Below are 406 nucleotides of genomic sequence, written 5' to 3' on the forward strand. Positions count from 1 at the left end.
TATAAATAAGTTTTCCACAGGTCGACATGCAAAGAGACATCCATACAATTAGTACTTGCAATGTGCAGTGACATCGTGCTTAAAGCCTCAGCAACTCTTCCCAGCGACACAAAAATCTTTCACCGACCTTTTGCATCCTACAGACCGGCAGCCTTGGAGGTCTTGCTTACTATCTTCTTTTTACAGGATTTGATTACTTACGCGCTCCGTAAGGACATTTTCACGTTTTTTTTTCTTTGTAATTAAATGGTAATGATTTAAGTTGATGCGTAACTAGACTATTTTACACGGATGTTATTCAGTGTTTTAGCGAGAAATCTCATCCCAATCAAATGGCGATTCCATCGTGTGATCATTTTTTGTGGACTCATGCTCGTGTAGTCTTCGGCTAGCCAGCAAAAACTAA

This window comes from Penaeus monodon, chromosome 21, assembly GCF_015228065.2.
Source record: "Penaeus monodon isolate SGIC_2016 chromosome 21, NSTDA_Pmon_1, whole genome shotgun sequence".
Taxonomy (NCBI): Eukaryota; Metazoa; Arthropoda; class Malacostraca; order Decapoda; family Penaeidae; genus Penaeus; species Penaeus monodon.